Source organism: Panicum virgatum, chromosome 2N (genome assembly GCF_016808335.1).
Source record: "Panicum virgatum strain AP13 chromosome 2N, P.virgatum_v5, whole genome shotgun sequence".
Taxonomy (NCBI): Eukaryota; Viridiplantae; Streptophyta; class Magnoliopsida; order Poales; family Poaceae; genus Panicum; species Panicum virgatum.
This window is the reverse complement of record NC_053146.1, coordinates 34,336,945-34,344,780: the sequence shown is the minus strand read 5'-3', so window position 1 is coordinate 34,344,780 and position 7,836 is coordinate 34,336,945. Positions and strand designations below refer to the sequence as shown.

The following is a 7,836-nucleotide window of genomic DNA, read 5'->3' as shown; positions in this document are numbered from 1 at the left end:
TTCACGAGCGCAAGGGCCCACGAAGGAAATAAAAAGGAAAGGAGACCTTAGGGAAAAAGAAAGAAAACAGGAAAAAGAGAGAACAAAAGAAAGGTAAAGAAAACAAATTTAATCCCAAAATTTCAGGATCAAAACTCAAGGATAATTTGGAGTATGAGAAGTTCAAATAAAATACTTGAATCTCGTAGAAAAGATTCTAAACTTTTCATTAGATGAAATTAGCTCAAGCGAAAGAAAACGAGAATAATTGCTAAAATAATCGGAAAAATTCCCGATATATTCAAAAGATGGACAATTATACTCGAAAAGATATTCACATCCCAAAATTGAATTTTTGGGGTGAGACAGAGTCGGACTCGGGGCCTGGAGAACGTCTTCCAGGAGATCACATGGGTTGTATGTGATGGAGGGTCTGGAGAACGTCTTCCGGAGATCACATGAGTTGTATGTGATGGAAGAGTTGGGCCTAATATGTGACGGAGAGATTGTTAGATTTAGTCCCCCAGAAATTGATGATGGGGGAGCCCAACATATAAAATAGGGCAGTCATCACCGGTCTTGGTTGGTTGGACTCCAGATGACCTGAGGCCTGATAGTGCGCCGGCTCGTGGGTATAGCGGGCCGGGCTGGAATCTGCTGCGCACTCTAACATGTCCTTCAATGTCCCTGTAGTGCCCAGCATCGACAGCAGCCCAGAGCCGCGACGAGTGCGCCCGGACCACAGCGCGTACGCCTGGTGTACACACAGCCCTGCCGATAATGACACCTTCTCTATGTCAGCCTCGTTGTTGGTTCTGAGGTCGCCTTTGTCAGTTCTGTATCCTCGACCTGATGGCTTATTAGCACACTGGATGATGCATCCATCTCCAATGTGGGGGTAGTAGACTCAACAGTCTCTAACCTTAGCATTTGAGCTGACGAACCTGTTCTCTGCATCTCTGATTGCATAATAGGACAGGATGGCCCAGCATTTGTTGAGGTCAGGGAGACTAGAAGTAGGTCAGATTCCCCACCGGCAGACTTCAATGGTGGGTCCTTTGCTGCGGCACTCTCCAATTGGAGAAGGGCATCTTCGACACCTTGGATTGTAACCTCCGGTATTGCTGACCTCGTCATCACCGCCACCGAAGATGCCTCCCTCTGCACCCAGGCCCCCGCTGGGATCGAGCGCCGACGGCCACAGCTGCAAGGAATCACGTAAGCCTCTTTTCGCTTTGTTCAACTCATTAGCTTCTGTGCACGCAGCCATGATCCAGTTCCACGGAGCACGACACCATCCATCAGGCTGGCTTCGTGGAGTCACAGCTCAGTGATGCTCTTTGCGTCTCCGCCACAAGAAGCTGATCAAGGTGTAGTTCTTCTTATACCTTACTGAGCTTTGAATTAAATTCACCTGTCTTGATTCATTTTGGTTTTGGGTTGGTACTGTGTGCCGCCTTGCATCTCCGTCAAAGGCAAAGAATGATGTTCGTGCAAATCATACTACTTACTCTTAGTGCGCAGCAATATTGACATGTGTCTGACATAATGGTTCAGGTAATGCCTTCTTAGAGCTTAGCAAGGGAGCTTATATTAGCCTTTGTTGATGTGGAACGTTGGTTGATGAAGCACACACACCATCCCCCACCTTAACAAATGTTATTTACATGAGAAAAGTAGTTTATGTTTATCAAGGCAAATCATAGTGCTACTGTTCATGTGTGCAGTTAGTTTAGGAAGCACCCATGCCAGAAAATGTATTACAAATCCAAACTAAATAACCACCCGCTAGATCTATTATATCTTTTTAAACCGGGCCCAGCCATCACTACTGGAAAACGAGCCAAAGGTCCAGGCCAAAAGTACCAGCTCATATTGTAACCGGTACTAATACTAGGCATTAGTACCGGTTGCAACAACAGCCGGTACTCTTGGCCTGTGCCAAGCGCCGGAAAGTTGCGTCATGTCAGAAACCGGTACCAATTGAATATCAAAGACACCGGTTAAAACCATGAGCCGGTTCCGATTGGCCCATATATTAATGGCACCAGGTAATGGCACGACCCGGTGCCTTTGGAGCAGACATCGGCACCGGCTCATACCACAACCCGGGGCCAATAAAAGTGACAGGCCTTAGGTACCGGTTCAAACAACCACCCGGCACCCAATACCAACTCACAATATTATTAAGTCGCTGGCCGTCGGCACCTGACCTCTCATCTCTCTACCCCTCATTTCTCTACCTCTCATCTCTCTCTACCTTATCCTCGGTCTCGGGGACCTCGCGGCCGCTCCAGGACGCGGACGGCGGCGCTCGCCGACGCGGACCACCGTGGCATCCCCCTTCGTCTCTCTCAGATCCCCCCCTCAGATGCTATTCTCTCTGGGACATGCCGCCGGCCCAGGAGCTCGCAGCGGTCACGCTCTCCGTCCGCTCAGCGGCGACAGGATTGCGGCCCTCGAGGACGCCCGGGCTTAAGCTTGGCGTTTGCCCGCGCTGCCCCCAAAGAGTAGGAGCGGCGTTGACCACCTGAGCAGCTCCCTTGTTTCGGCAAGGATCTATGTCCATGGAATGCAGGTCTTTTTTCATGTGATTTTTTATTCACGAGCTATACTCAATCTTTTGGCAAATTTTTTTTGGATCTGTTAATCTTTTAGGTTACGCATTTGTAGCTCGAGTTTCGTTTCGAATTGTTGTGATTTGAGAAAGTAATTTGGATTTGAAGTTTCGTGGCTCCTCTTGTTTTCCCCTTTTCTTCCTTCGGTTCTTGCGCAGGGAAGAGACAGCCGAGCGAGCGGGAGCACACGTGGCCCGAGGCACGCGCGGCGCGTCGGCCAGCAGCTCACACGGTAGTGCACGCGACGCCGGCCAACTTCCGCAAGCTGCTGGCCGGGCAGCTCAAGAAGCTCGTGGTCGGGGAAGCTGACCCGCGTGAAGAACTCGTTCAAGCTGGCCGCCGCCGGACGGGAGCTGGCCGTGGGTGATTTTTTTTTCTTATTTTTCAGAAATAGATATGCATATGGGATTGTATGGATTGGATCTATCTTGTAGTAAACAATTTTTTGAATGATTTGTGGAATCTATGAGTATTTTGTCGATCGATTTAATATCTTGTGAACGATTTTTTGAAAGCTACTAGTGAAGGATGCGAGGGAAACGGGAAATGAAATGCCATGAACTCATTGGTACCGGTTGGTCAATGGATGCCTAAGGCACCAGGTGAAAAACCCGGTGTCCTAGACTGAGACCAATGGTCTCGGTTTAGGGGTACCGGTTACAAAATCGGTGCCTATGCACCTCTTCAACCGGTTCTGAAGGCTTGTTTTCTAGTAGTGCATGATTACAGTGTTTCCAGTTCATGTATAGTTCAGGGTTATTCAATCCAAGCAGACAGTTATGACATTAGTTTTGTAGATTGAGAAATTTTAGACCTAAATTTAGAGAACGGAAGTTCTGTTCAAATATAAGAACTCTTACTAAGTTACATTTGATTGTTGTCAATTAGTCTGTTAACATACAGGTTGGTCCACATTGATTGATGGTACTTTGTACATGTTCATTAGTCTATTACTTGATGTCAAGTTTTACTAATGGGATATCTGTTTACAAAATTTGGATGATGCAATGAAATGTAGACATAATTGATAGAAATCACTGATCTCATTATAAGATTATAGAGAAGCATTTTTGCCTGATTCTTCAACACACATTAGTTACTCTGCTATTGATCTTCAGGGAGAATATCTCCTATACCAATTGTATTTTTTCGGTTGCAGGTCTTTATTGTGGTATGAACTGGAGAGCCCACTCTGCTTTATTTTTTGCTCAAAATATTCCTACTCTGATCCGAGCCAATTTTGTGCTAATGTTAATGTAAAGTTAGTAGTCAGATGGATTACCATGCCATCCGATGTCTCCCTTCCTGACACCTTATAAACTTGCTTCTCACCAACTCACTGATGCATACCAGGTGCTTGATGGAAGTACCAATTAAAAAGAACTATTCTTTGCATTGATCTACTGCCAGGTCTCTGTAAAATAGATTCGTTTTCTGGCAAGTAATTAATTTTGCTTGTTTGCTCTTGACTTTCGATACACTTGGACACTTTCGATTGATTTTCTTTTGTATTTTCTTTTGTAATACTTGGACAAGCATATATTCAGTTTGGATCTATTCCTTTTATCACTTGGGAGGACATCGTATTGCTTGCTGGACCCTTCAACCACAAAAACACTTCTATTAGGGGGACTGATTATCCACGTCTCGTTTGGATGATGACATTAGTAGCAAAAGCAATGTTGTGTTTTTTGGTCAGATTCTAGCTTTGTTTAGTCTAAATAGTCAACATCGACTCAGCTTATTGTATATTATCCTCATAAACTGGAAAGGGCATGGTTGCATAAACATTGGTCTAAAGCCTATGAGGAGAATATACAATATGAAGTGTACAAGTTCAAATACTTATGGATGCAATCAGGATGTGCCGGCACTTCATCATGAATGCTAGCAAATGATGGTAGGAGTGGTAATGGATCATGGCCCTAATGCTCTCTTCACTATCCTAATTGGTTCTTAATTTTTTTAGCTCAAAATTGAATAAGATTAGAGCCTGATCCTTATAGGGCCCGGCCCTTAGATTATCTAAATAAAAAATTAAGGCCCTTTACCACCCCTAGATGATGGTCAGAATCACCAATAACTTTCTATAAGCTCCAGCATTAAATTTGTGAACGATATATGGTTTTGTTCATAATTTCTACAACTTGTGGGAAGTATTCATAATAATTCAAAGAGTTGGCTCAGTTCAAGGTATTGTATTCACCAGCACTCTGAAGTTCATTTTTTTTAAAGTTGTAGATATGCATTCCTCATGTTTTTGGATATGTACAACTATATTTTTTTGTAAAATTAGATGATACACAAACCAACACTAGGTATATGATGTTCATTCCTCATGTTTTGGATATATGATGTGTACAATATCCTATTTGTAGGGTAGAAAATTCTAATAGATTGACAGTACTATGGTTGAGCCCAAGTATTCATGCTTTCCTTCTTACCTAATAAACTGGGTAACTATGGAAATTTTAAAAGCGTGCATTTATATATCACTTAGATTGATTAAGGCTAACATGTTAAGCCCTTCTGCATAATATGATTGGTTGAGGTTCCTATTTATTTCGCCCGTTGCAACGCACGGGCACGAAGCTAGTGTACAGGAAAATATTACAAAATGCCTTGAACGAGTGTGACGACGTCGCCGTCAACCATCAGGAGCTAATGAACAAGCGGCAAGGGCCTCTGCACCGGAAGTTTCAGCTAACACAACATCCGTCAGTAGTAAGCCGAAACGTAAGCGTGGGCAACGTGGACCGAACCAAGCACTTAAATGCAAAAGTGTAGTAGATGAACTTAATGACCAAGGGGATCCAATAGCACTTGCGGGGATACACGCTAAGTTTCGGAACCAATGTGGATCCATTATTCGGGATACAATGCATGATATTATCCACATTGAAAATTGGGGGGAAAAAAGTGCCGAAAGAGAGGAAGGATGTCCTGTGGGGCAAAATACTAGAGGTCTTTGAATTCCTAAAGGATCTAGAAGGCTTTGCAAGGCGCAGCGCAATGAGCCGTTTTGGAAGATGCTTACGAACATGGTGGGGAGAGTTGAATAGAAAATATGTTCAGAAAGGGAAGGATGGTAGGAAAGAGTACAGAAGGATTCCTGATGCAGTGTGGAAGGAGTTTGTAGAGCAACATATGACCGAGGAGGCCAAAGCCTTGAGTTTGAAAATGACTGAAAAGTCATTGAAGGCAGCTCAAAATCCCCATTATTGTCTTGGCGCTGGTGGATATGAACACAAGATACCTCAATGGAGAAAGGAGAAGGAGGAAAGGAATGCAGCCGGTGTATCAGACATACTTTATGGCTTGGACGAGCGTAGCAGGAATTGGGTCCTAGCCTGACGCCCCCGAGTAACCCCGGATGGTGAGGTTAAGTTTACACAACCAACAACCAAGGAGATCTTCAAAAGGTTGCGTGAGTTCGCCGAGGCCCAGCAAAAGGGTACGTTCAAGCCGAACCGGCAGAGAGACCAGCTTACAGCCGCAATTGGCACCTATGAGCACACCGGCCGCGTCCGAGGAATTTTCCTCGACAACTCCCTGGTCAGTAGGTTTCCACAAGAACAGAGCAAGCTACAAGAAGCGCGACCGCTACAAGGAGGATAAATATGCTCAGGCAATGATGAAACAGATTGCTATAGACTCCTTTAGTGAGCTTCTTCGAAACCAAATTCCCTTCATTGCTACTGATCCATCTTTCTCAGAGGAAGGGCGTAGCAGGCAATTCATGCTCACACAAATGGCCCTCAACTGCTCCGAGCAGTGTTGCTTCCACAACGCTCGAAAGGTATCCGGTTGATGACATCAAGCGAGACACACCTTGCAAACTAGTAGTCCCGTACGGCAACAAGGGGAAGTCTCGCGAGGTTGGAACAGGCATGGCAATGCCGGGCCGCATGTTTCATTGTCAATTGATCCCCCCCCCCCCCCCCCCAGAGTATGCAAGGGTACAAGTGTGTTCTGTTATTGAGGGTCACAGGAGGACGAGATAGACATCCCCACTCCTGATGGGGTCGAGTTTCTCGGAGATGCGGTCAATCAGTTCATCTTGTGGCATAGACGAGATATCATTCTGACGAGTCCACCGTCCGTCACCCACACCCAACCACTGTCTCCTGTCAACGAATCTCCCAGACCCTACGAAGCGCCTTTAAGGCCTTGTTTAGATACAAAATATTTTGGGTTCGGGTACTGTAGCACTTTTTGTTTGTATTTGGTAATTATTGTCTCACCATGACCTAGCTAGGCTCAAAAGATTCATCTCGCACTTTATAACCAAACTGTGCAATTAGTTATTTTATTTATCTACATTTAATGTTCCATGTATGCGGCAAAAGATTCGACATGACAGAGAATCTTGAAATATTTTGGGTTGGGAGTGGGAACTAAACAGGGCCTAAGTGATTTCATGAGGGATCCAACTCCCAAACATGGGCAAGGTGAAGAGAACCAAGCCCCCGCAACTAAAGGGGACAAAACAACTGTGGCGCTAGAGATAGAGCCACCGCCCGCAACAGAATGGGGCAAAACAACTATAGCGAAGATAGAGCACGTGCCCGTAACAGAAGAGATAGAGCCACCCCCCTCAACAGAAGATCAACCAGATGATATAGATCCAACCCAACCACCAGGTGTAATTCCTCGCATGGTCCGGCCGTTCAGAAAAAGAAACCAATAGAGCCGATGCTTTCATATCTTGCAGGATTGCAAAATAGGAAGCGCCAACCGACGGAGGGCGAAAAAAAGGCCGAGGCAATAAAAATTGCGGAGGAGGACATAGATTTCGGGAACGAGTATATTCCTGACCGTTTTGTTTTAAGGAAGCCTTACCTCCATATGTTTGAACTGGTGAGCCAGCCTTGGATGAACAAGTTACATTGCTGGATGATGAAAGCAATGAAACTATGATATTCATCCGTGACAACATCATGTCCAAAGAGGGTTTGGTATCAAATTTGAGGAACAATCAAGTGCATATTTGAAATCCATACTATCCATCTTTTCAATATCTAGTGTGGTGATTCCAAGCCAATGTATAGAGATAGTGGCATAGTGAACATTGCACATAGCCAAATTGATAGATCCCTTCGCATAGTCCTTCATAATCCTAATATCGTAAGGATCTGGATCGGTAATTCCATATATCGAAAGATCTATTTTTTCATCTAGCAGACGAACAAAACCTCTCGTCCTTTCATCTGGATCACCCTTTCCAGTAAACATTATG

At 44.8% G+C, this 7,836-nt stretch overlaps 1 long non-coding RNA gene across 1 annotated transcript; it reads left to right on the top strand.

Annotated features, from left to right (window-relative positions):
• Nucleotides 1-2,497: 2,497 nt before the first annotated feature.
• Nucleotides 2,498-3,091, top strand: LOC120660243. The gene is made up of 2 exons (XR_005669453.1): nucleotides 2,498-2,557; nucleotides 2,756-3,091. It is a non-coding gene; the product is annotated as an uncharacterized LOC120660243 (long non-coding RNA).
• Nucleotides 3,092-7,836: the final 4,745 nt, after the last annotated feature.